At 44.5% G+C, this 27,963-nt stretch overlaps 1 long non-coding RNA gene across 1 annotated transcript; it reads right to left on the bottom strand.

Moving 5' to 3' along the window:
• Window positions 1-1,342: 1,342 nt before the first annotated feature.
• Window positions 1,343-24,536, bottom strand: LOC147725471 (uncharacterized). Its single transcript, XR_015309827.1, has 3 exons — window positions 24,125-24,536; window positions 9,156-9,304; window positions 1,343-2,466 (listed from the first exon to the last, which is right to left on the bottom strand). It is a non-coding gene; the product is annotated as an uncharacterized LOC147725471 (long non-coding RNA).
• Window positions 24,537-27,963: the final 3,427 nt, after the last annotated feature.

Genomic DNA, 27,963 nt, shown 5'->3' with positions numbered 1-27,963 from the left:
TGCTGTCACTTTTGTCCCCCTCAGTGTTTGATATGTCAAGATCCGCACATGGATCGTTACCATCTAAATGTGCCTGATCGTTTACCAGTGGTGCGCAAGAGTCTTGACTAATGTTCATATCAGACCTGAGCATAGTGGGAGTTGATGATAACCTGCCACCTGGGGTAAATTGTCCCGGGGGCCGTGTCTACAATTATGCAGTTCTCATTAGAGTCTGTGCCTGGAAGCCCTGCATAGGATGCGGCAAGTCTGGAGTCCAGTGAGTTATCTTGATTCAGAAGAGGAGGGGGCAGACTTGATGGGAGCGAAAAGCGCCTTTCAGTGTTCTGAATGGCAGTAGCAACAACATCGATGGTCTTCTGAAGCATTATGTCAATGGCGGTCAAACTTGGCCGCGGGGTAGTGGAGGATGGTAGAGCCAGTTTGTGCACGTCTTTTGGCCTGGGCACTGCCGGTGTCCTTTTGCCCATGATTGCGTTTAGTCTAAATCAGTTGTGTGACAAATGTTTGAGCAGTAGAGTATGCTTTTTCACTTACCTGATAGCAATACCGGGAGAAAGTGAAAAAGATGGAAAAGGCCTGCCAGGTGGGGTGGCCCAGCCCAGGCTCTTCTGGCCTCTGAGGGCCTAAGAGGGCCCGCCCTTTGCCCGGGCTTCACCCGGCATCCCGCGGAGCTGAAGTGATGCTTGCTTTATGCGCCGCCCGGCGCGATGGTGTGGCGTCTGTCCGCCGCTGAGGGATCCTGGGAAATGTAGTCTTTACTGCCCCCCTCCGCTCTGCGGCCGCGGGAGATGACCACTGCGGCGGCGGGAGGGAGACGAAATGGGCCGGTAGTCAGAGGTGCAGAACCCAGGGTCCAGGGTCCCAAAACAAGGTATGCCGCTCAGAGACCCCTGCAAGCGTCCCCCGCTCCACCGGAGTGATGCCTGCTTCATGCGCCGCCCGGCGCGATGGTGTGGAGTCTGTCCACCACTGAGGGAGCCTGGGAAATGTAGTCTTTACTGCCCCCCTCCGCACTGTGGCCACGGGAGATGACCACTGTGGCGGCGGGAGGGAGACGAAGTGGGCTGGTAGTCAGAGGTGCAGAACCCAGGGTCCGGAAACAAGGTATGCCGCTCAGAGACCCCTGCAAGCGTCCCCCGCTCCACCGGAGTGACACCTGCTTTATGGCTTTGAAGCATTGGTCTATGTTGATAATTGAAGATGATTTTAAGGGTATTCAATCATCTACTTCTTTTTGCATATCAGAGAATAAAAAACCTAAAAGAATGCTAGACAAAACCAGTCAAAGCACACATAGATCTATAAAGGAACCACACCATGTTACAATTGGCGACATTGCAATAACATTATAAATGGTAACACCATCATGCATCCTAAAGGGATCACAGATATTGAGGCCTGTAGCATAGGGAGGGGGTTCCCCTGTCTACGAAAGAGTTGAACAGTCTGGTGAGGACTGGGGCGAGAGTCTGGTATAAGGTTTTGTAAAACAGGGCAGAAAAGCAATGTGGGACCAGGGATTTGAGCAACTTCACGCCTGAGATAGCAGAGATTGCCTCATTGATGTCTATAAGTTTGTCTTGGGACTCAGCCTGTTGAGAGGTCAACTAAGGGGTGTTAGCGCCCTGAAGGTATTTGTGTATATATTCGATACCTGGAGTTCCTGGGTGTCATATAGGGACGTGTAGAAGGCCTGGAAGGCTGGCGTCATTGGTGGGTTCTGTGCCACCAGGGGTGTGAATGGCCTCAATTCTGTCCGCCTGATACTTAGCTCACAGCTTGTGGGCAAGCAGTCTGCCACACACTCACCTCCCACATAGAAAGCATGATCAAAGCATATTAGCTAATATTCAGCCCTATCTGTATCCAAGTTATGCTGCTGGGAGCGCAGAGTCTCTAGCTTCCTCTAGTTCCGATGGGCCCCCGCCCAAGCATGGATAGCCTCCAGCTCCTTCGCTTTCCTCTCCAACTTTCCCCTTTTATCTTTGCAGAACATATTTTCAGAGGTTGATGGCACAATGAAGTCCCTCCTTGTAGCACTCTTCAGCATCTCCCAGAGGGCGGCAACTGAGGTGTCTGCACTATTCTGGGACTTTTGCTGGTCTTGGTAGTGAAAACTAGAGTGTGGTACTTACACCCCTGCTCCCCTGTGTGGCCAGTAGAGGTGGACTTGTTGTTGATTATCTTGAAGGAAGGAATTTCACTTGGACTTTGTGGACCCATCCTAGTTGTGAGTGGTCCAGGAGTGGGCACCATAGGCTACTTCAAGACAGCAGCACACCATGCAAGTGGCTGAAGGCTATAAATACTTAGAGAGTAGAGGCAGGAAAAATGGGGGTCCGTTAAGAACCATTGGATGCTGCTTCAGGAAGACCAAAGAGCATGAGGACATGTCCATGTTTTTAGAGCCAGCTGCTACAGAGGAAGTGGAAGCATCATTTGAAAGGGATGTAATCGAGGCTTCTGAAATAACAAAGAAATAACATCACAAATTAGCGAGCCATGAGGTCCCACAGTAACACTCCTGAGTGCTGAAGAATGCCAGCAGGAGCAATATGCAACAACCCCAGGTGATTTGAACCAACAGGGCTCTAGGGATACTAAAGGTCAGATGTACCTGTAGATAAATTACCTACATGGATTTAACATTTCAATCCGCCTTCTGTTAACATTGAGGCACCTTAAGTCAAGCAGAGGACCATGTAGTAACTGTATCTTTCAAGTATCCGATGCTGAGATTCACTTGGAGGCGGGCCGAGCAAGGGGTGGGTCACATGTGAATCTCAGCATCCAATACTTTAAAGCTGCAGTTACTATGCCGTCCTCTGTCTTGACTTAAGGCACCTCAATTTAACACCAGCTGGGTCTGAATATTAGATCCAAGTAGGGAATTTATCTACAGGTACATATGACCTTTTAGTATCCCTAGAGATCATCAGACATACATTTGTCATTACCAATTCAAATTCCCCGTCCTGAGATAGGGTAAGGACACTTTAGCTAGTTGGTCCTAAAGAAACACCATGGATCCCTCCTGGACCATGCAGACACAAAACATGTGGACTTTTAAATCACTTACCAAGAGATTGTCATATTTCGTACCATATATAATGACAATCTACACTCACCTGTTTTTAACTACACCAAGCCGACCATTGATTAAAAAATCTAATTATACCCTGTAGGTAGTTTTAATACACTCTTCACCACACACACCATTGAATCCCCACGCACCCGCACTCAACATTATGGCTAATAAAAAAATATTTCCAGTAATGAGCCCTCTTGTGGGGCCCATGGGTCGTTGTAGCGCTGGCTCCACAAGGAGCTAAGCCACATGATGAAGCATGACACCAACATGGATTTGTGTGGGCAAAATCTTTAATAAGGAAGATCCCCTCAATTATCATACTCTCCATCTGTACTTCTTCAAAGGAACAGCTGTCCTCTTTTTGTTGAGATTTTCTTGCTTTAACCATTTGGTGCCTGTAGCATGTCTCGGATCACAACTTCGTTTAGATGGCAGTTGGGCATTGTGTATTCCTCCTGGACAGCCACATACATTGGGAGCGTAGTTGTGACTTGCTGGGCAATTCTGGCAAGATGGGAGGGAGGAGCTGGACAGAGCCTCACTTTCACCTGAATAGGATGTGTCCTGTCCATACACAAAGGGCTACATACCACCCTGTAGTGAGTTTGGAGCCACGGCAGGAAGGGAGGACATCTGTGCACGTCACAGGGGTATCTTTTGAGTCTCCGCCACTTTAAAGGCACCACTGGGTATAAGTAATGGACCTCAGACACCACCACTTCAGCCTGTGGATGCTCTGCCAGTAATATGGATTGCTGTACTGCTGAAGGACTACCACCTTTCTGGACCTATCTTTTCAGGACTAATGCTTGCTGTGCTGATCAGTACCCTCTTGCCTGAGTGAGTAGGACTGGACCTCCAGCTCTTGAACCCAGAACCCACAGTGACTCCAAGGCTAGTTGGCTAGCCTCCTGATCTGACAGGTTCCCAAACCCTGGACTCTGCCATCTGTGAGTTTACCCTCTCAAGTCGTGCCACCCCAGTCCTGGATCCTTGGAAGTGGGCCTAAGGTGCTTGCCAGCAGAACCAATGCATCTTCTCTGCTGAGCAATACATCCCCGAGAAGAAAAGACTCATCTCCTCAGCCGAGCTGTGTATCCCCGAGATGAACCGACGCACGGCCGCTGCTCCGTAGATTGGACCCATCACAAAAGACTCACATTGCACCACTTACCTCGTCTTCGGACCAATGCCTCACTTTAAGAACCACCACTGCATCACGCTTTTCCCGGTGCAAGCTCCTCACATCTCTTGTTGATGACAACCTGGATGACGATGATAAAACTCTACATCGCAGTTTCACCGCTTATTGGAACCAATGCATCGCCTTGGCTGTGCCTCACATGCTCAACTCTTGACTTTGTATCGCAAGCCACGCCAACAGAATCCTCAACATCGTCGAAACGGAACCTCGCACTGCAACCTCGCTGTCAGTTTGCAACCAGGAATTAAGGTACTCTGTTTAGCAAGGCTAACTGGGTCCCTGCAGCCAGGCTGCCCTCCATAACAGTTGGCCTGAAAATGTGACTTTGTCCTGGTCCTGCACAACCAGATATCCCCAATAGCACTTTGTGCTTTTTAGCACTATTTTCCACTACAACCTTTATTAGGTTTTACTTAATCGAGTTTTTTCATTTTGTTTTTGTTTTATTTATTTAAGTCAGATCATTTTTCTAACTTCCTGTGGAATCATTTTTTGTAGTATTTTCAGTTTTAATTTACACACAGCCTCTAAATCTAAGCCTGACTGCTTTGTGCCAATCTACCATAGGGTGACCACAGGTTAATTTAGGGTTTGCCTGCCTCTTACCCTGACTTGGATTGTAGTTGCTGCTTGAGCAGGGCTTACATCCCAGTCGACCAACAACCCAATTTCTAACATGAATTTATTAAAATGATTTCATGTTTAAAGAAAAAAAACTGTACATTGTTTAACTGAGTCTTATGTGTTGTGTTGCTGAGTTATGACTTTCTAGCCTCCAGCGCCAGCCTTCAATTGCTCTGCCTAGCTATCCTAAGAATCAAGTCCCAAAGGGGTGCAGAAGATGGGACCGTCTAAGTCCTTTGGCCCAAATTATGTTCTCCTTTGCAGTTCGCATTCAACTTACTTTGTATATGGTTTGGTCTCCCCATGAGGACCAGAGTAGATTTGTACTATTTATCTGAGTTCTTTGAATTATTTCCATGTGTGTTGTTGATATATCTGGCTAGGAGATATACCAAGTAATAGTGATTGTGTTGTGGAATAAATAGACTTATTTTTTATAAACACTGTGTGGTTCTTTTTTATTTGATCTACACTATTAATTAAATGTGGTAAAACAAGCTGCTCCACACACCTTCAAGATCAGCCTAAAGGCTGCTCTCCACAGCAACTACTTTGAAAGCTTTCCAAGGTTATGAAAGACCACCAAATTCACCATAAGGGTTGCCTGGATTAGTTCAAGGTGCATTACTCCTTTAAGTGTGCACCATATACTAAGTTAGCCTCCTATGTTAACATTGCCCCTGTCTTTCTCTTCTCTTCTGTCCTTGTTTCCACTTCTGAGGATACGGTGTTCACTGCCTTTCTCAGAATTGGTTTTTGAAATGTCTTCAAGCAACACACCTTGACGAGTGGTTAAGCTTGTCACAAGATGAACACTTTTTCCCCTTTGATGGACATTCAGTGGGTTGTGCGAATACTTTTTCCCTCAGGGACAACATGGCTGAGTGCTCTGTTCCTCTTCCTTGGAATTTGTCACTTTGATGATCTGATTTACACGTTCTTGTTTGAGCGGCTTCTGTAAGGCTGCTTCCATAAATGAGCTTCCATATGTGAAGTCCTGGCCTTGGCCAGTTCCTTGGACCTTCCTAGTATTGAGATATGTAGTAGGGGCTTTCCAGGTTCTTAGTGGATCCGTTCACTGAGGCATAACCTTACATGAGTTGTGCGGGTATGTCCTACATCACATCATGGAGTGTGCATGTGCTTGCCGACTCTTTAAGTTAGGCATAGAAGCGGTCTACGAACTCCTCCAAACTCTGCTGCAACAGGAGACACCCAGAGTCATTTTGAACTGCGGAAAGGGGGTTGGGAGAACACTGTCTCACAGTCCCAGCATAGTTCGCCCCTTTGCATCCTGGTAAATGCAGTACACAGTTCAAACTTACTTCAAAATTAGCTGGAGTTTTTCACCAAAGTTGGTGCAGGCATTGCTGTATATCTCTAGACACATGTTTCTGGGTTGAGCCCATCTTCAGTAGAGCGCAGCAGTATTAGAGAGCAAAGAAAAATCATCTGGGGTTGCTGGAAAGGCTGTCAAGTTCCTCTCAGGTCACAGTACCACTCACAGGCATACAGGTGCATCTTCAAAGCTCATCAGCTTGCTGGTTATAGGGAGCCTTTTAAACAGAAAGGGGGTTGGGAGCACACAGCCTCACAGTCCCAGCACAGTTCGCCCCTTTGCATCCTAGTAAATGCAGTACACAGTTCAAACTTACTTCAAAATTAGCTGGAGTTTTTCACCAAAGTTGGTGCAGACATTGCTATATATCTCTAGACACGTGTTTCTGGGTTGAGCCCATCTTCAGTAAAGAGCAGCAGTATTAGAGAGCAAAGAAAAATCATCCGGGGTTGCTGGAAAGGCTGCCAAGTTCCTCTCAGGTCACAGTACCACTCACAGGCACACAGGTGCATCTCCAATGCTCGCCAGCTTGCTGGCTCAATGGAGCCTTTTACACAGAAAAGGGGTTGGGAGCACACTGCCTCACAGTCCCAGCACAGTTCGCCCCTTTGCATCCTGGTAAATGCAGTACACAGTTCAAACTTACTTCAAAATTAGCTGGAGTTGTTCACCAATGTTGGTGCAGACATTGCTGTATATCTCTGGATACGTGTTTCTGGGTTGAGAACTACGACTCAACTGTTGTAGATGTGTGGTGGCCTCACTACTTGCAGATTGCCGGATAACTTATAGATACCCTCCCTGGCCAAATGGAGTAGGAGTGGGCATTTCCAGGTATCATCAACTTATATGGCTGCAAAGTAAGCTCCAGTCTCTCCACCCATAACTTCCATTTTGCTGCTTGGGCTGACGGAGCCCCAGCTACAATGAGTGATTCGATGGCTGGGGCGGACACAATTCACAGAGATATTTTAAAACCTCACAGTTGCCAAGTTACACTGTTGATATTGTGCAAGACACAGACTACAGTGCACAGACATAGCCTGAGTGTGTTGCCTCTTAGAATGTGCATAAATTCATGGCCCTGCGGATATTCCAGCATTGTTTACTATTGTGATATGCCAGTGCTCCTTCCCTGAAGCACCGTGTCAATATGGATTCCCCACAGAACATGTCAGAATACATTATGTAGTAGTTAGTGCCTTGCACTGCGGTGTATCTGCTCATCGATGAGGTACCCCTCAGTACCACAAACAGGAACACCATGGGGAGTGTTCTCATTTACAAAAGATAGATTTCTTGTTGCTATGGCATTATTTCTGGGTCGTCATAAGATTCTAAACATAAAATCATTGTGTAAGGAGAATAGCATGAAATACAAAAGATAAAACATTTGCAAAACAATAACTGGTAAAATAGATTGAATTCATTCTCAACTTTTTGAGACCAATTATATTTGTTTACTTCACCGGCGCAAAGTTCAGAGCGGCATGGAACACTGAGAATTATATTTCTTTATCCAGTCTTTATTACCACAATGGTTCAACATGAATTACAAATACCAAACGCGCCTATTTGGTGCATATGAGGGATTTATTTTTTAGGAGAGTTATTTTTGCTAAAAGGTATTACATTAAAGTTTGAGCTTATTTGCATTTTCGTTTTGTTCCTTATTTTATTTTCGCTAGCAAAAATTATACTTATTTGTATTGCCAGTTTAAACCAGTTTGTTTAGAGTATTCTCTGTTCCATTAAGCATCTACCATTTCGGTTATAATTTATAGTGTGCATTATCCAGATTTAAGACCCGCACAGCGCCTCTGGCACTATTCTGTTTTAAAGTCTATTGTAAAATATTGTACTTTATGAAGCAGAATAAAACAAGCTTTTAATAAGAACATTGTTCAGTTTTTCAATCCTTCTAATTCAGAATGCTGAGGAATGAAATAATAGCATACGAAAACATACAAACGAACTTTCACTAACAATTTTGAAGATGGTATTAATTAAATATGAATCTTCATTATTTTTGGTATACAGAAACTCAGTCTTTTCCCCCACCACTGACTAGATTGTCAGCCAACAATCAAAATGCAATGTTACTTTTGATAATTTTCAGTTTAATGGTATTCATCTCTTTTAGTGTCAGGGTGTTTGAGCTGGACTGTGAAATATTTTTGGAAAACCTGACTATTACGTGTAGTGTAAAACTGCGTATTTGGTGCTGTATTTTAGCGCCCAAAGCATCTTTGAGCCCACATGTCACAATGAAAAAATAGAGCAAACAGCAGCCACTCATGTTGTGATTTTTTGCGTTGTCCCTGTACACTCATGCCCAATTTCATTCAAGCTGAGCTCCAGTACCTGAAGATTTTGGATAAAATAGACCATCAAAGAATCTCATAGACATGATCATTCTAGAGGGAATGCCTGTTGTGATGCCAACATCTGCTGTGAGAGTCTCACATGATAGTCTGCTCATGCCAGTTGAGTAGTCAATGTGGGAATTACCTGAAGAGAACTGGCAAACTGAAGGATAACTTGCAGTGTAGGTGCAGTGACTGCTGCCTTTTGGGAACTTTTGGGAGTGCACCAATAGCTCATCTGAATAGCAAACCCCCTGCATGCCAGGAGACTTGTGGATGAAACAATAGGTCAGTTTAGGAAGAAGGACAAGGAGATCCTGAAACCTTAAAAATAACAAAGATTATGTTAGAAGATGACGAGGAGGGATGCTGATATATGGAAATTAGTCGACATAATCAGATGGTGCCAGTCATTGTAAAATTACCATCAGTGCCCAGATTGGTGCAGTTCCTGTTCTACATTGCCAATTAGTGACTGCTCTGTCCTACCAATTCCTTCAACCCATTTATTTTTGCACCAACACTCACGTCTCTTGTGAACTGTACCACTTTGTTGCATCTTTCGCTCTTCTCTGCAGTTGTCCCCTGTAATCCTTCATCTTCTTTCAGATACCCACCTGTGCTGCAATAACAGGAATGTAGCTTATCCTGAGAGAATCATATTTTGCACATTTCCTCTGTGGTTAAAAGAAAACAGAAAGTACAAGTTTTTTTAATTTGATTGAGTAGGTGTGCTAATACTAATGTCTAGTATGAAAGGAGGCTGCTTCAATAATTTAGAACTTTAATAGGTTGTGGTAATTGTGGTGCAAATATGTGGGCATCAGCAGATACTGGAGACGGCGAATGTGTCATTAAAACTGTTGGAGTGTATCTCTGAACTTCTAGAGCAAAGTATGCAATTCATAATTCAGTCTACTGAAAAAACACATCAGAGTAAGAATAGGTGAGCTGGTGGGTGTGGGGGCAAGTGCAGGAGGTATAACTGGTTTTCCTTCTATGTGTCAGTACTATGGAGGCACTGTTCCTTTTCCAATTATTCTTTGCAAACGTGTTGAACACTTATTCTCTCCTTTATTATGTTACTCTTATTCTGAGGTAATATGTCCTTCTATGTCTCTTCAAAATAAAGCACTTCCCTAAATATACAGATCTATCGCTCACTCGTAACCTCACACACTCACAAATAAAAAAGCAAGAGCAGCTGTACAAGAAGACTTACATCTCTGTTGTGTCCCTAAGCTCACAATGCAACCTCCTTAAAGGAGCACAGGAGACATGCAGCTATACTGAGGGCGGGAGAACCGCACAGTGAACTGCCCATGAGGATCCTTACCTTGCACATTGATACAAGCATTGCCTAAAGGTTTATAGCAGGATTGAGGAGTTGCCAGCAGGGCTCATGCTCATGACATTATACCCTAAGACCAACAGATGCGACACCCAGAGTCTATGTCAGAAAACCACGCCTCCGAATAGCTGTAGGTGACTGCACCCCCTTCACCTGCAATGGTGGCAACAACGGCACAGCAAAATGCCGGAGTCTCGGGGGTCTTGAGCACGGCAAAGAAATTTGCAGCAAACTGATACTATGTTGCAGCAGCGACGGAACTGGATAGAAGACGCGTGCTGAGAGGTGAAAGGGAACCTTTAATGAATGCTGACTTGCGGTAAATACAGCAAAACGGCAGGAGAGCGTTTAGCAGGGAGCAGTGACAGGCGAGGAAAGTCCAATTTTGTATCTCAGGCATGGTACTACAAGGTCAAAATCAACTGCATGGCAGCTAAGTAAAATCTGGCCTGGACTTCTTAAACTTTCCCACGGAGGAGACTGGAGAAGAAGGCGGTTAGTAAAGAAAAGAGAGGTAAGGAGGTTGGGAGGTGAGGAGGCGAGTGGTCGGTGATGGGAAACGCTGGTGTAAGTAAAATTCAAGGGAATAAACAGAATCTGTAACGCATCCCAGAAACGGGAGAAGCACTGCAACAACCAGTGCTAGTATATTAAAACTGACCATGAAGAGACATAATAAACAAAATATCCAAGTCTATAAAGTAGACTCAGCGACCGGACTAAAAGCAAACACCCGCCTGGCGCAGGCACAGGCTAAGGCTCTGTCTTCTGGGGTTGGAAGAGCAGGACTTTTGGGACCTCGTAGTGACCATAATTCGGGCTTTGAAAACTCAGAGGACGATTTGGTCGATGAGTTCAATGCAACAAGTCGGACAAAATCTCTCTTTCAGTGGAGACCGGCGAAAGCAGCAAGGAAGAGGGAAGGAATGTCAAGGAGTTTCCCCTCTTCATGAAAAAGCTAGCACTACCAGCCCCTCCACAGTCTAACTCACCCCAGACGGTGGTAGTCGAACTGGCCAGCCCATGCCAGATTCTGCTAGATCTTAGTGTGTCATCTTCACCCCCTAGCTCCTCTGCCTCCTCAGCCCCTCCACATGTTCAAAACACGTTAGCCTCAATTTCCATGACACAAGAACTGAATGCTAATTCCTTGAATCCTCCCCAATTGCCTGCCACTAAATATGCGCTGATTCAGAACCAGACGCTGAACGATATCAACACGTCATTTATTCCAGGATCACAGGAACAACAAAAGGTTTCAGCGCAGAGGATAAAAAGTTCAAAAACTTCACAAGCGACTCACAGTCAGAAGGTCCAGACTATATCAGACTCTTCACAGCTTTTAGGTTCAGCTTCTGTCACAGTCTCAGAGTCAGTACTAGCTCTTTTAGATGATCTAACAGAAACAGCTTCCACCAAACAGTTAGATATCAAAATGCTGCTCAATCTTATCCCAAGAGATATGAAGAGGTTTCAGGAAAATGAAACTGCCTCCCTTCTTCTCCGCCTAGATAAGATTGAAGACGCAATGTCTTGCTTTCCAGTAAAAATCCAGGAAGCAGAATCCAGGATTTCTCAACTGGAGGACCAGATGACTGGATTGCTCACCAAAGAATGTGAAGTGAAGACAGAAGTTTGTTAGAAAACAAGCTTGAGGAGCTCGAAAATCCTTTGTGTCGCTCTAACCAGCGTATAGTGGGAGTTCCCGAGAGAATGGAGGGAGCCCAGACACCGCAATGGAAGGAATCCTTTATTAGGGAAAAGGTTCTCCCCGAATTCAGTGGGGATCTTACCATCACCAGAGCTCAAAGAGATCCATTCCATTCTTTGCCAAGCACAAGTGGCCCCCGCACCATCTTAGTCAACTTCGCGGACTATCGTATAAAGGAGAGGGTCCTGTCTAAAGCAATACAACAAAGGCAATTTCCAGTCAACAAACTTCCAATTGCAGAATCTTTCTGACATGTCTGCAGCGTCGGCTTGCAGACGCAAAGAATTTGTCAAGTTGCTGTTTTTATTTAAACCTAAAGGCACACAGGTGTCAATTGCTCAACAGTCAAACTTGCGTGTTCTTTTCAAGGGGAAATTTCATATGTTTGCTAATTTTTAAGAAGCACAAGATCTTCTTAAGGAAATTACGAAGTCGCAATAAATTGGTGGACTAACGAATGGTTTTTCACTTATTGAGTAAATCCTTGAATGTATCTAACTGTTTTTTTTTTGACGCTGTAGTCAACATCCTTATGCCGTGGTCGGGGAGTAGGCACCGCAGGTGCAGATCCATGGCACCTAAAACAATAGTAGGGGTGGATGAGAGGTGGTTAGTGTGGTGGTATGCCTCTCCAGAGGGGTGGGTTGAGAATGAGAGGGGGGTTTAGGCGGGTGTATAAATGCAGGAAAAAAATTAACTGGAAAAGAAAAATGTGTACTCGATTTTACAGATTTACTTTATTTTGATGCAGGCCATGGTAATAGTGATTTTTCAGCCTTATAGATAAAATGTTTAAATGCAGAATGTGGAAATTGTATCTTGTAATATTAATGGATTACTTAATCCATGTAAAAAAGCTGTCTTTTTAAATTGGGTTACGTCACTCTCTCCTGAGATTGTGTTTTTACAGGAAACTCATTTTAGATCTGATGACCCAAAAATAGTATTTCCTAAAAGGTATTCACAGGCATTTTTTTCTTCTGCCAACTTAGCCGTTTAAGGGGTTGGGATTCTACTTACGAATACACTGGATTGGCAAGTCAGAGATGTCCAGCGAGACGGGAAAGGAAGATGGCTGTCGGTAAAGGTTAAACTTTAAGAAATATTCCTGAATTTGGTAAATTATTATGGTCCTATCGAGGACGATACTGCAGCACTTGTCCAAATTTTTCCAATCAGCAATAAGCATGGAAGGCTTTGTAGTTTTAGACTGTGATTTTACCTTTATCCAAAATCTAACCTTGGATTCATCAAATAAAGAAAAGCGTCAACTGAAACCTAAAACCGCAAAAATAATTAACAACCTAAAAAAAGACTTTTTGCAAGTGGACCCATGGAGACTAGCTAATCCCTCTCTCTCGCAATACACCTGCTATTCTGGCAGATTCAGATCAGCCACACGTTTAAATTATTTCCTAGCGATAAAACAGCTGTTGGGGGTCCAGTAGAAACAGTAACCAGCTCATTTTCAGACCACTCTCTAGTCTTTTTTTCTATATTATTAAATAGGAAACTGAAAAACAGACCTAGATGGACATTTGATAAAACTCTTTTACAAGATATGACCTGGCTAACAGAAACTAGATGGTTTATCAAGGAGTTTTTTCAAAATAATCTAAACACAGCTCCTTTATTTTCGGTATGGGAGGCATTTAAAGCCACTTTTAGAAGCCAGGTTATCTCTTATAAAGCAAGAATCAATAAGCTACGGAGACATATGATCACCATACTTCAAACCGCGGTGGAGTTGGCTAGATGAAAGATAACCCTTACAGATTCCTCAGCGCCCGTAATAAAAGCACAGCAGCAAGGGTTAGCTACAGCAATGGAAAATCTGAAAGCTTTTTTTCTTAACAGAGGAAATTGCAGGAAGTAAGGCTTACCGACAAAAATTATATGAGGAGAGTCAGCAGATTTGCTGATTTCTGGCTTGGTCCACGAAAACACAAAAAGCTGCACAAATAATCTCTCAAATAAAAAATCCTGTAACTGGTCTCCTACTAGAGGATAAGCGGGTGTTTAATTCACATTTTATGCATATCTATGGAGAAACGCAGGGGGTGGATGAGGCACATTTTTAGAGATATTTTGACTCTCTGGAGCTACCGGTGTTATCACAGCAATTCTCAGAAGCACTGAGCTCTCAAATTCAAATTACTGAAGCACAGGAAGTAATAAAAAGTATGGCGAATGCCAAAGCTAGTGGAGCAGACGGGATGCTCATAGAAATTTATAAGACATTTCAGACTGAATTGCTTCCTTTTTTAGTAAATTTGTTTAATGAAATTAAGGATGGCATCGATACCCCTAAAAGTTTCAAGGAGTCAGTAGTAATATGATAAGGACCCTGCCTATCAGTCTGTTAAATACAGAATATAAACTTCTAATGAAAATTTGGGCAAAAAGTTAGCTCCCTATGCACAACAGCTGGTTCGTAATGATGAAACGGTTTTATCCCTGGACGTTTAATGGCATCAATACTTATTTTTTAATGCAAGCAAACAGATTACTTTTCTATCAACCAGACAGATGCAGTGATTATGGTGATGGACACTGAAAAAGCTTTTGATTTAGTAGATTGGAGTGCGTTCTTTTTTATTTTATCAAAGGTTGGTTTTGCTCAACAAATTATACAGATGCTAATAAAAAGATACGGAGGGGCAGAAGCTACAATAATGATTAATGGCTCAGTAATAAGTATGGGCGGAAAATCCGTTTCGCTCGCGGATTTTGCGGATTTTCGGTAAATTCGCAATCCGCGAGATTCGCGAATCTCCCGCAAAATCCGCAAATCCGCGAGCAGGGGATTTTATGGCTTGCTCGCACTGTTCGCGGCTTCCCAGTACAACTTCCCGCCCCGCGAATAAGCGCTAAATTGCAGAAATACGATCTTAGCAAAACTGAAACTACTTACCAGGTTCAAAAGTTCAGGCTCATCATTAGTAGCCATTTCCTGTAGTGCTTCCTGAGGGGCCCCTCCAGAGTTCAGTTGCCTACTTGCAACTATTATGTGACCCTGCTCTGAACCTCAGAATAGTTACACATATGCCACAAAGGTCCTGAATTACAGCTAAAGGAGACAAGCAGGAGCCAGGCTGGAAGTTCAAATCCATTAATCAGCCCCTAATTCATTATTGTCAGTTGGGGCAGGGCAGGTGTTGTAACTAATTTTGCAACAATGAAAGCACTTAGCAAGTGCAAAAGATCACTAATCAGGAAGCACTAAGGAAGCAGGTGCCAGCTAAAAAAATATTCTGTGACACATTAATCAGCCCCAAATTAATTCAGGTCACTTGAGGCAGGGAAGGTGTGCTTTGCTTTGCCACAATAATGTACACTGACTGGACAACCAGAGGGTGCTGTGATGAAACAGAGGGTGGCATGAGTGGGCCAGAGGGTGGCATGAGTAGTCAGAGAGTGGCAGTGGTGACAGAGAGTGGCAGTGATGAAGAAGAGTGTCCCAAACAGGCTGGACACGTAGAAACGACAAGTTCGCAAAACTTGCGACCCGACAGGTAAGTTCGCGTTTGCGAAATTGTACAAAACCCTCGCCAACTGGCAGAAACCCGCGCGAACACAAAAAAAAAAAATCCGCAAATTCGCGAGAATTCGCGGATTTTGCGAATTGCGAGTCCGCAAATCCGCAAAATTCACGAACGCGAGATTCGCAAAATTCACCCATGCTTACTCAGTAAATGGAAAGGTTACTATCAAACAAGGTACCCTTCAGGGATGCCCGTTGTCCCCTCTCCTATTTTCACTATTTATGAACCCTTAGCCGAGAAGATCTGGAAGAACATAAGTATAGTCCCTCCTATAGATGCAATGTCAAAAATTAAGCTATATGCAGTCAATATTATTTTATATCTGATGGCAGGGGCAGATAACATACAGAATGTATCAGATGAAATTCAAAATTTTACACAAGTTGGAGGATATAAAGTTAACCATGCAAAACCTGACATTTTAGCATTTAATACGACTCCTTTGGATTTCCAATCTGCCATCTAGCTAAAACCGATGCACCCAATTTGATATCTGGGAATTTATGTCAATAATGATTTTGGGCAATTATTTTCTTTGAATTAAGTTAGTTTACTTTTGAAAGTCAAAAAGCAATTTGATAACTGGTCGTTGCTGCAACTGTCTTTAGTAGGAAGGTTTTCAATGGTTAAAATGATGGTACTTCCATTATTTTTGTTTTTGCTGATTAATCTGCCTATGAAAATCCACAGTTATTATTTAACGAACTAGAACAATTAATAAGGATGTTTGTTTGGAATAATAAACAACCTAGGGTTAAGCTTTCTATACTGCAACTTGATATAAATTCAGGAGGAATAGCACTCCCACATTTTTTAACATACTATCAGCCTTTTTTACTTAATCTATTTTTTCAATTGGTTAAGGAAAACAGTGTTTTCCCAAAGAATTTTTGGTACATATGCTGGGTGAAAGTGTCATCAGACTTCCAGCTTTCCTACGTCTGGCAAAGCTTCCTAAAAAACGTGTTATAAGATTACTTTTACTCTGGTTGAAAGAATGCACATATTTGTTAAATCACGGAATTTCCCTTTATTTCACGCTTATACCCCAATACAGGATGGGGCAGTAGGAGGTCTTAAACTCTCTAGTAGGCTTTTGCAGGATTGTCAAGAATTAGGCTATCTCCAGTTTGGGGATTTTTATAATCTTGATTCCTTAATTACTTGGAAAATTGTATCTTTTCAGGTCACTACACCAAATACTGCACTGGCCTTGAGCTTTGCACAATTATCTAATTTTCTTAAAAACAATGATGCAATTCTAGATGAGACAATTAGGCCAATTGCCAGGCAGGTAGTAAATACAATGGTAGGGGTTGGCAGCTGGTATCAGCTACTTAATCAAAAAGCCAATAAAGAAGAGGTCCTGATAAAAGAACTGCAAAAAAATCATTCAGAGACAGGCTGCAAGTTTAATTCCAAAGAATGGACTCAGCTTAATGAATTAGCGAATAAAGCATTTAGAGGAGCGAACTTTAAAAGAATGAATTTTTTATCAAGATAGTTATTATATTTTACTGCTTTGAAAATGTCTAAAATGTTTTCAACTTGCCCAAATAAATGTTTTCGCTGTAACAGAGAGGGGGAAGGGGGATGGTTACATATATTTTTTTAATGTAATGATTTACAATATTTCTGGAAGAGGGTTTTTGAGGTAATATCCATAATTTTATCCTTGGAAATGTGTCCAACAGCCATATAGGTGTTATTTGGTTCTACAGCAGAAGTGAAATGCTTCACAAAAAATCTGCAATATTTTATATTAATTGCCATTGCAGTTGCTAGATCACTTATTCCACAAAACTGGAGAACCAGCTCACAACCTAGCATTGAATATTGGTTTAATAAAATGATAAGGACGTATAAACTTGAAGAGGCCTATGCCAAACATATCGGAGCGATAGTAAGATTTAAAGGAATATGGCACCCTTTTTCTCCTTATGGATTCATTACCGAAGCTTGATGATTATAAATTAGTTAATATATAAGCTATATATGCACATAGCACTTTGTAGAATACAGGGTATTTTCTTAAAAATATAAAAATAAAAATAGGCACATGGTACTTTCTATATTTGCACTTGGCACTTTATTTTTTTTAATTCTATTTAATGTAATTTATCAAACAATAGTTTAGGTAGGATTTTTTTGATCTAGGATTGTGGGAAACTGATCCTTCATCAGTTGCTTTTCGAAAATGTAATATGAAATGCTCTGTATAATTGTTGTTATTTTTTGTGGTCATGTTATATGTTATGTAAATCGATATATAAAATGTTTACTTTACCTATTTTTTTCCTAATAAAAAAAAAGACCAACAGATGCAAGTAGCCCTATTGGAGGCCTGACCTCGGTCCCACCCAGCATGTGCCCCCAAAATATGAAATTCAGCATCTTTGAGGCATCAAAGATGGAGGACAAATAAATCCTTTTAGAGTCATAGCTAGAGATCGAACCCAGGATAGCCTGGTATGTCCAGTTTCCTTGTTATCTGCCAGGTCTGTAAGCAATGATGTGGTGTAGTTTGTGTTCCTGTTAAAATTAGGCAACTGATTAGGTTTTGCTGTGGTGCTAAAAGCTGACAGTATGACCATCTCTAAAACACTCATATGTGTTTTTTAGTGAGGAGACCTAGGAAACACCCTTCACCCACAAGGTTACCAGAAGGAGTCAAATGCTGTTTGGATTAACATCCCCCCTGTGAAAGCAGTAGAGATAACATATTATGCAGTAGGAATCCCAAGTATTCTGAGGCAATGAAAAAGGGCTTGTTTTACTGCAGGGGTACTCATAGTACGGCCCGCGGGCCGGTGGCGGCCCGGCAAGCCTTCCTTGGCGGCCCGGCCGCCGGACCTTGCAGACATGTACCAGTTTAAAAAAAAAAAATTCAAGAGTTTTAGTAAACACCGCTGGTTGATGCAGCCTGACTCGGAGAGGCTCTGCTCTAGGGGGGCCGGGAATTTCCAGCCATAGAGTGGAGCTGCAGGGGCCTCAGAAGAGGTGAAACAGAACAAAGCCTCATTAACGATTTAATGGTCTTTTAAAGGCCTGTGAAGTGCTCCGGCTGTGTGCGCGCCAGGCAAGCTGACTCATCCCGGGCTGCCACAGAGGAGGGGGGGGGGGGGATTATTGGACAATTACAGTGATCAGGACAAACCCCCGTGACTGATTGAACCGAGCCGAGCATGAACTTGGAGATCACTCTGCGCAGCCTCGAGTAGCATTTGTTTTATCGACACTGAAGGGATGAAAGTCTGAATCAGCCCAGCCTTATTTGGAATCTCTGCCCTCCGGATTACACCTGATCTCTGCTGCAGTGGTCCAGCCAGCTCTCGTGCACCTACATTAGGGAGTCACTAATAATGTGCTGCAGATTTTGGGAAGGCTGGGGAAGGTGGTTCGATGTGTGCAGCAAATAGCTCTTGCTTTTCGTGATATTTCTAATAGAATTAATACACCTTGCCTAGACAGAGATAGGGAGACAGAGATGGAGAGAGAGGGCGAGGGAGGGAGAGACAGAGGGAGGGAGAGTCAGGGGAGGTTGAGGGAGTGAGAGAGTCAGGGGAGGGAGAGGGAGGGAGTGAGAGAGGGAGGGGGAGAGTCAGGGGAGGGTTAGACAGAGGGAGGGAGAGACAGCGGAGGTTGAGGAAGGGAGATTGAGGGCGAGAGAGGGAGAGTCAGGGAAGGGAGACAGAGGGAGAGCCAGGGGGGGTGAGGGAGGTAGAGAGAGGGAGAGTCAGGGGAGGGAGAGAGAGGGAGAGTCAGGGGAGAGGGAGGGAGGGAGGGAGAGCCAGGGCAGGGTTAGGGAGAGGGAGAGTGAGAGTCAGGGGAGGGCGAGGGAGGGAGAGACAGAGGGAGGGAGTGTGAGGGGAGGGAGGGAGGGAGAGTAAGGGGAGGGAGGTAGAGAGAGGGAGAGTCAGGGGAGGGAGAGAGAGGGAGAGTCAGGGGAGAGGGAGGGAGGGAGGGAGAGCCAGGGCAGGGTGAGGGAGAGGGAGAGTGAGAGGCAGGGGAGGGCGAGGGAGGGAGAGACAGAGGGAGGGAGAGTGAGGGGAGGGAGGGAGAGACAGAGGGAGGGAGAGTGAGGGGAGGGCGAGGGAGGGAGAGACAGAGGGAGGGAGTGTGAGGGGAGGGAGGGAGAGTGAGGGGAGGGAGGTAGAGAGAGGGAGAGTCAGGGGAGGGAGAGAGAGGGAGAGTCAGGGGAGAGGGAGGGAGGGAGGGAGAGCCAGGGCAGGGTGAGGGCGAGGGAGGGAGAGACAGAGGGAGGGAGAGTGAGGGGAGGGCGAGGGAGGGAGAGACAGAGGGAGGGAGTGTGAGGGGAGGGCGAGGGAGGGCGAGACAGAGGGAGGGAGTGTGAGGGGAGGGAAGGAGTGTGAGGAGAGGGAGGAAGAGAGTCAGGGGAGGGAGAGGGAGGGAGAGAGAGAGAGTCAGGTGAGGGCGAGGGAGAGAGAGAGAGAGGGAGAGAGGGTGAGTCAGGGGAAGGCGAGGGAGGGAAAGAGAGTCGGGGAGGGAGAGAGAGGGAGAGTCAGGGGAGGGGAGGGAGGCAGAGGCATAAGGAGGGAGGGAGACAAAGGGAGGGAGGGAGGGAGGGAGAAAGAGGGTGAGAGGGAGAGAGAGAGGAAGACAGGGAGAGAGAGGGAAGGAGACAGTTAGAGAAAGGGAGGGAGACAGTTAGAGAAAGGGAGAGAAAGGGAGACGGAGAGAGGGAGGGAGACAAAGAAAGGGAGGGGACCAAGAGAGGGAGGGATACAGAGAGAGGGAGGGAGACAGAGAGAGGGAGGGAGGGAGATAGAGGGAGGGAGGAAGTGGGAGGGAGTGAGGGAGACAGAGAGAGAGGGAGAGAAAAAGAGAGGGAGGGAGAAAAAGAGAGGGATGGAGACAGAGAGGGGAGGTAGAGAAAGAGAGAGGGAGGAAGACAGAGAGAGGGAGGGAGGAAGACAGAGAGAGGGAGGGAGGGAGACAGAGAGAGGGAGGGAGACAGAGAGGGAGGGAGGGAGACAGAGAGAGTGAGGGAGACAGAGAGAGTGAGGGAGACAGAGAGAGTGAGGGAGACAGAGAGAGTGAGGGAGACAGAGGGAGTGAGGGAGACGAGAGAGGGAGGGACGGAGAGAGAGAGAGAAAGGGAGGTAGAGAAATAGAGAGAGGGAGGGAGACAGAGAGAGAGATATGTGTGTATGCTCGGTTCGGTGGCTCAGTGGACAAAGACATCCGCTGCCAGGGCCTGTGTTCAACCTCATGGTCACAGGTTTTTTTTTGTCTCTAGCCCCGCCCCCTCTCTCACTGACCACGCCCCCACCGGTGCGGCCCTCGGCCACAAACTACACTGTAAATTTGGCCCCTTAGAGAAAGTTTGTGAGTACCCATGTTTTACTGACTTGTCACAGGAGATGATGTGTTGCCTGACGATCACATGTCTAATAACCAATGGGAAGATGATGCAGTGTAAATGTTTCCAGTTGCATGGCCCAGATGCTGTGACAGTTTTTATAGTGTGAGAATGGTTCTGTGTATGTCCTTTCCCTGGATGAGTAGGTGCTATTTAATGCACCTGCTAAAACCTAACTCCCCAAGTTTCAGAAATAGGAGGTGTGATAGATTGTGCCTGTTTTGGGGATTAACAAGCATATTTTGGCGATTACCTCGTCAAAATCCTTGTTACTGTAAATGACATATATTCTCCTTGTTAAATTCTTGCAGGAACCACTTGTCGAAATGTAACAAAATGTTTGGACTTTATTTTATCCGGCAATTACTGGGTGCGATAAACACTGGAATACTTATAATTTCGACCCATGCCCAAATAACGGTTTATGCAGGGGTTGGAAAACTTCAGCCCACTCATAATCAGAGCCTTATCCGGGTTTTTAAAAGTACTACTGAATATAATCTAACTCCCAACTTTTCGAAAAGAGGCATTGTGGTACCCAAGTAGAAGAGTGGAACACCTACTGTACAGTTAGTTTTAAGTGGATTACGTTGTGCTGTGCGACTGGGAACATTTGTATTTGAAATGTACTGCAAATGTTCCAGATGTGGGCGCTTTCCCACTATACCTGTGGAATTAAAGTCCAACACTTAATAATACCAAGGTAAAAGGAGGTCTGGCTCTGTAACATCTCACCATGAGGCATGAAGGAAAACAAGTTGTTCATTTAGCTCAAGCCGTGGATTACGTGGGCAGATCAAGAATAATTATTGTGATGTTGTTTAATCTAAATGGAAAATGCTTAGATTTTTCTACAAGAATATATGGAACTTTTTGAAAATGTATCAAAAAGGGATGATACAAGGGGGCTTTCAGACTTTCTTCTAAAATCCCTATATTACAGTGATCCTTGCTGCACACTCCCTTTGTGAAATAAAAGGAACTGCAGGGAAAGGTGGTAAGAAGACAGATACCAAGCAAAGAAAGTTAGAGGGAGGCAGGCGGAAATAGAAAGGGAGGATTCAACGGATATGAGGTCAGATGGAAGGGACGAAACCGGAAGCATGATTAATAGGAACAAGGAGTGCAGTTAGCAGAGGTGGATGTGAGGCCAGCAGGATGATCAGGTAGTAGTACTGTGGAGGTCACAAGTTCAAATCTCAGCAAGGCTCAACCTTCCCTCCTTTCGAGGTATTTGCATTAGGCACCATAATTTGGGCAATTATTGTTTTTTTTTTGCAGCACTTAGAAATGCCAGAGGTGCAGTACGCAGTTTGATATAACAAACATATCAGAGTTTATAAGTCTGAGCACCTCTGCTTTCGATCAGAGCCTTTGCTGCTCTATCTGCAGGAACCATCTACACCTCCCCGCTTTCTGGGACACACACTTGTTGCCATAGCAATAGGCGACATTAATCCATTAATCATACTTTAACGTTCTAGTTTATGTCAGTTTCCCTAAAGGTGAAAACATTCCTGGCTATTGTCATCTCTAAAGGCGAGAACATGTTTCTAACACTGCCGAAGGAGACGGTTTCTCCAAGGTAGAGTCACAGCAACCTGATGATTTTCCTTTCTGTTATGGGTCGGATTTTAGTTTCCATAACAACTATGTGTGTGGTGTCCGCAGCCTCTAAAATTCAGTCAATCAGTATTTTTTTATTCGTGTACACAAGTGTACTTTTGAAACACTGGAACAGAGGAGTAAGCAAATGGGTAGAGGAAACTCCATGTCGATAAGAAATTACAAGTTTTTTATAGCATAGGGCCACCTTGAAACACGAATGGTAATATTAAACACAAGAGATATTGTTGGAATCTCTGCAGATGATTGTAATATTGCTGTTTTTACTTTATTATCACTAAAACCAATATTTCCGAGCTTATTGTGTTTATTCCCATACATGCTTCTCTTCCCCTGCCCTTCCCTTAAGTGTGCGCGCGAGGACCGTGCGCGCGAGGACCTCGCGCGCTGTCAATGGAATGTTCAGGAGGAATTTAACGGAATTTAACGGTTGGGTGGAAACGCTAGATTCATATGTGTTTATGGCGCGGCTCTAATAAGTAAATAAACACGCCGTGCTCCCTCAAAGGCCTCTGACGTTATTACACTGATGTACAAATTACTACTCTAGCTCGGCGTTTCAGCACTCAATATCAAGCAGGCTGCTTTCTTCTTTCACTTTCAAATGACAAAGGAGGCAGAAACCTTAACCGGTGAGTAAAATGTTCTCGGGCCTATTTGATTGTGCAGAAACAGTTCTTACTTATTTTTTAATTAAAAAAAATCCTGAATGGTCAGTCGTGTATTTGCCTGTCTGTGCCCCAGGAGGATGAGAAATACGTGTCTTCCTGTGCTGTGGGTTGGATGTGTTAAATGGGGTGGTTAGCAGGGAAACTGGTTGCTTGGAAACTCCCATATAGCTGCCATTACCTGTAACTGAAGACAATAAACCAAGGCATTGTCACTTTAAAAAATGCACATAGAACTCTGTGTTGCTCAGTGGAAACAGCTTTTGGGGTGTCATAGTGTCGAACCTCCACATTCTTTTGAAGTCTTGGCCAAACATTCCAAGTCGACACCTCCTTGAGCTATAGACTTTATGATCAGCTTTCTAAATAGGTAGTTTAAACATTTTTTTACATAAACACGGTTAAAAAAGTTGACTTTTAAGTTTTTCTCCGAACACTTTTCTGTTGGAGGACTGCAGGAAAAAAGAGGTAGACAACTCAGTAGAGCGCAGTGGACCTAATTTCCTAACAAGAGATATTGTGCGAAGAGCCATATATTGAGAGAGCGAAGATCAAGTCCTCAGTTGTAGTGGGAGAGCAGGGTCATCATAGAAGAATCTGGAGCTTCTTAAGTACGGGGTGAGTTCTCTAATTCACATTAGGCACTTAGGATATAGCCACAGCCTGGTAGCTCCTGTTCAGGCTCCATTATCCTTGCAACTGTAATAAACTCCTAGGCTTCCCTCAACACTCCTTGCCCCATCACTATCTTACATCATCCACTATTAAGATTCTACAGCATGCCCACTCAACCCAACCATATGACACATCACATCACTACATCGTCCCCTTTCCTTACACACAGGTTAACCGAGACATGCCACATCTGTACATCCTTCCCCAGGGATGCAGAAGTGAAAACGTTGGTCAATATGAAACATGTCCTGAAACCAAAATCTTTCTGCCTCTCCCTGTGAAAGCCTTATTCTGTAACCAAATGGAGGCTCATAATACAATACAATATACGATGGACCTTACAAAAAGTATCCTAATTTCTGTGTATAGATGTAATATCCTGACATGTGCCGGGCACCGGGCCCAGCACATGAGGTTAGAAAGTGGGGAGGGTAGCGGCAGACGGTAGAGGAGGAGTGAGGGGCGTGAATAGAAAAAAGGCAGTGTGGAGTAGGGACAAGGGAAGTAGGAGGTCAAGAATAAAGCTACGTTACGTTACCTCTTGGTGTCCGTGTCGTCTGTGCCTGTGAGACGACACAACAACTGGCGACCAGGGCAGTGAATCCCTGTGTGTTGTCTGCCTGCACTCCGGCATGTGCCCTGCAGTGAAGGTGCCGAACTGAGCTGCGAGCTGGGTGCCTGCCCCGGTTGCGCTGTGTCTGCCGCGTCTGGCATCTGCTCCGCTGCCCCGGAGCAGTAATCTGTGCATATGCGCGGTTGCGGCCCACCCCAGCTGCGCGTGTCCTGGGGGAGAATAGTTGCCGCCGTGACCCGAGAGCTCACCCCGGGAGCATGAGTGTGAGGGAGTTTGTGTCGTCCACGACGAGCACAGGGAGCCTGCTCCGGTACGTCTGTGTAGCCGCTGAGGATCGCGTTATGTCAAGGATCGCAGCTGTCTCTCTCGTCTGCCACCTGTGTGAGACTGAAATGCCAGGTCTGGACTGCTGACGTACTGTAGATAGTGCCTCTCTGTTTGCCTTGCACTGGAAAGCTCATTGCCCACGAGATCTCACCGGCGGCCATCTTTGAGTCAGGCACCTGGACCAATCTCCTGCGAGCTAGGCCCAGCCGCCATCTTTAAGTCAGACAGTTTCCATAAAATCCATCAAGCATTGGCAAACGCAACTTGGAAGTGTCAAAATAACGCCTAACTGCCACAGAAGTGCATATTTGAGGCTGTTAGCTCGCCTGGTTGTCTGCACCTGAAGGCTGTACACATGTATATAAACACTGTCATGTTTCCTGTCCGCAGAGCACTGTTGTGCGCAGGTGTTTTCTTTCTGTTGGCTGGAGCTCAGCTGGTGACTGCAGTGTCTTGCTATGTCTGGATCGCCAACATCTCGTCAGCAGCATGCCTCGGCCAGCGCCTCCACCACGCAGGAGTCACCTACGTCCACAGGGCACGTGGGCGGACCCCGACTTGGAATACTTGGGGTCTCCTTTTTACACCCACCAGAGCCTCTGGTCCTCATTTCGGGAGGTGGTATGGGTCTTCGCTGGCAGGATTGGCTAGAAGATTTTGAAGACTTTATGAAAGGGTCTCATGTGACCGAGGAGGAACAACGACTGATTGCATTACGTAACCTAATTGGAAAGGATGTTGGTCAGATCATAAAGGAGCTCCCAGCTGACGCTGCCTCATCTTACGTCAATGTGCAGGATGCATTAAACAGAACATTTCTTCACAAACTGAATGTCGACTATGAAAGATATACATTTAATCTAGCTGCTCAAGAAAAAGATGAGCCAATGAACACCTTCATCACGCGACTGAGGCGTTTGGCCCACTACTGTGAATTCGACTCGTTTTCAACGGAAGACGCCCTGCGTCTGAGAATCATAGAAGGGTGTCAGTCTGAGTCACTACGTAGATGCCTATTAAAGAAAAGCTACTCCCTGGATTAAATAGAAGAAACGACACGAGTGCATGATCAGGCAGAAGAATACGCCAAGAAGATGGAAGCTGGAAGAGGTTAAAAATGAGAACAAGCATTTCGACTCCAATCACGCAACAACAACAAGTCATTCCCTGTACGACAGCGATCATCTAGATCCAAGGTCTCTTCTCACCACACAAATCGACGCCGCCGCAACTAAAGCCGCTCAGACAAAAGACAAGAGAATCAACTCAAATGTTATCACTGCGGGTACGATTTTCCTCACACAGAGACATGCCCCGCAGTGGGTCAAAAGTGCAGGAAGTGTGGTTGTGAGAACCATTTCGAGAATGTGTGCGGAGCTTCTCGGACAGATACCCGCAGAGACAATTACAGACAATCTAACCCGCCACCATGCCAAAGCAGTGTGGGACTATAGAGATTCCTCAACCGGCTCGTCGCGGTCTAGCCGACAATCTCGTGAGACGTATCACTCTCGAAGATCACAGTCCAGTGAGTCAAGGTCACTGTCACCGATATCCTAAGATAGTGATGAGTACGTATGCATGGTTGCAGATCCGACGGGCTGAAGAAATGCCCGCGACTAGATCTGAAAATGGACACTCACTGCGCCAAATTTGTACTGGATAGCGGAGCATCTCTTAACTATATCTCGGTCGCAGAGTACAAGACGATGAAAACACCACCAAGACTACATAAAGCCAACGTACATGTGTACACATGGATGTCAAATAAACATCTTTCATGTCTGGGATACTTTCCAACCAACCTCACATACAAAGATAGAACTATTCCAGCTCACATTCACGTCATTGATGGTCCTGAAGCAGACTGTCTCCTTAGTCTGCCCACAGCTGAAAGGCTCCGATTAGTAGACATCTTGTAAAAAGTTGATGATGAACCAGACATTGTGCACAAATTTCCAAAATTATTCATAGGGCTCGGGAAACTGACTCACTGCAAAGTTCGATTACACATCAATGAACGAGTAACTCCGGTTGCCCAACACCACAGGAAAATTCCATTTCACCTACAACAGACTGTAGAAGAGGAATTGCAACAACTTCTCCAGGCCGACATCATCATTTTTTTTTTTTTTTAAATGTTGTCCTCATATTGCCAAAAAAAGAACTCATAAATAGAATACCTCCATCTACTCCTTGCCTTTTGCCAACCCTCTGGATAGGCCTCTGAGGATGATAGGGTATTCTTTTCTTAATTCCACCAAGACCTTCTCCAATCCCGTTCACTGTATCCGATTCCAGCCCTCTTAGTAGCTAGGGAAAATAGGACCAAGGGTGTTCTCTTTTTTTGCTTAATCATTGGAACCATTGTCACTTTCTCTCCAACATAACAAGTTTTCCCATATCTTCACCTTACTTTTTATATCACATGCCATGTCACTCTCACTTGTACATATTACATTTCTTAAAAATTCTGAAAATACAGGGGGATCTTCTGACTTCCAAAGCTTGCAAATCTCTCTCCTAGCTAAAATAATCACAAAAAATATAAAGTTATTCATAGGTGAATTAATTTGATAATCATTTGGTAGACCGAAGAAAACCATACCAATACTTAAATCTATTGGTCTCTTCAGAACAGCTTCCAAAAAAGAACATACTTCTTTCCAATAAGGTTTGATTTCTACGCACTCCATAAATATGTGGACATCGTCCGCCTCTGGAAATTTACACCTTGGACAGCAATATACTGTCCCTGTTACCTTAGTCAACTTTTCTGGAGACCAATATACTCTATATGCTGTAAAGAGGTGATTTCTCTTCAGGGCAGCCGGTTTCACTAATTCCTGTAGCATTGAGAAAGAGTCAGACCAAACCTTATATATGTCTCTTCTTTTCCCCGCATTCTCTCTATAATCCTCCCCATAATCTAATTACATCAGTCTTTGCCTGGTCTTCCTGATTAAATAATGCAGCATACCAGTATGCCACTTCTTTTTTCTGGATTCCTCCTCTCACTATTTGGTCTAAAACTTCATAGTACGTTTCTTCCTCTTGCCAAAGTTGTGTTGACCACCATGATGCTATTTGATAGTATTTAAATCTTGTCAATAATCCGTGGGTGAGCTTACACAATGCTTCCCAACTCATCAAGTTACAACCTACTTGTAAATCCCCCCAAAACTTTATTCCCCCTTTTTTAAGTGGTTCACTCAATTGATCCTTTAAACATTCAGGAGTCCCAGGTGAATCCCATACTGGTGCTTGTGTTGCATAGTATGGTATTCCCATTGTTTTCCTTATAAACATCCATGTTTCTAAGGCCGCCCTTAACATCTTTAATCTTACTTTTTTGTAGAATTTGGGATTGCCATACTAATATAAGAAGGAGTCCTGACTTTTCGTAGCATGGCCTTATATAAAAGACCTAATGGTGAAGAACCAGGGTTATTCAACAAAATTCTAAAGTTTTTAAA

Source organism: Lissotriton vulgaris, chromosome 3_2 (genome assembly GCF_964263255.1).
Source record: "Lissotriton vulgaris chromosome 3_2, aLisVul1.2, whole genome shotgun sequence".
NCBI lineage: Eukaryota > Metazoa > Chordata > Amphibia > Caudata > Salamandridae > Lissotriton > Lissotriton vulgaris.
Note: the sequence above shows the minus strand (reverse complement) of the source record. Positions and strands in the feature narration are given on the sequence as shown.